The following is a 919-nucleotide window of genomic DNA, read 5'->3' as shown; positions in this document are numbered from 1 at the left end:
AATGAGGAGGTAGAAGAGATGGTGCCCTCCTCTTGATATGGATCAGTTTATAGTGTCAGGAAAAGAAATGATGGTACTTTCTGGAGTTTTTCCTACAACCTCCTACCAAGGCTCGTGCTTACTCTTCCTCCAGCTTCTTCTATTTATTTTTTTAAAGTTACTACTTTCTATTTTCAATTTTTTATTTTGAGACATAGTCTCACTCTGTCCCTCTGTCATCTGTATAGAGTGGGTATTATCATCCTGGCTCAAGCAATTCGCCTGCCTCAGCCTCCAGGTAGCTGAGACTACAGGTGTGCACCATTGCACCTGGCTAAGTTTTCCTATATTTAGTAGAAATAAGGTCTCACTCTTGTTCAGGGTGCTCTCAAACTCCTGACTCCAGCCAAGCCTTCCTCCTCAACCTTCCAGAGTGGTAGGTTTACAGGCGTGAGCCACTGTGCCCAGGCTTACAACTTTTATCCTCAAAAAAAAAATTTTATGTTAAATTTAGTTTAAAGAACTCAGTTGGCTTTATTTTTCATTCTAGAACGCTTCATTCCATAAAATAGAGTAAGTGTCATGATGTGCTTAGCAGAAGAGCAGAAGGGGTTGGCTTGAAAGACAGAGAAGGGCTGAAGAGAGCAGAAGCAAAGAATAGTGAGGGTGCCAGTCTTTTCAAAGTCACTTTTCCTGTAAGATATGAGGACAGGTAGACAGAACAATAGAAATATAACTAATTGGGCTCAGCGCTCATAGCTCAGTAGTTAGGGCGCTGGACACATACACTGAGGCTGGCAGGTTTGAACCCAGTCCGGGCTTGCCAAACAACAGTGACAACTACAACAACAATAACAAAAATAGTCAGGTTTTGTGGCGGATGCCTGTAATCCAAGCTACTTGGGAGGCTGAGGCAAGAGAATCGCTTAAGCCCAAGAGT

Source organism: Otolemur garnettii, unplaced genomic scaffold (genome assembly GCF_000181295.1).
Source record: "Otolemur garnettii isolate 467f Iridium unplaced genomic scaffold, OtoGar3 scaffold00293, whole genome shotgun sequence".
Classification (NCBI taxonomy): domain Eukaryota; kingdom Metazoa; phylum Chordata; class Mammalia; order Primates; family Galagidae; genus Otolemur; species Otolemur garnettii.
The sequence above is the reverse complement of the archived record's forward strand: the minus strand, read 5'-3'. Positions refer to the sequence as shown.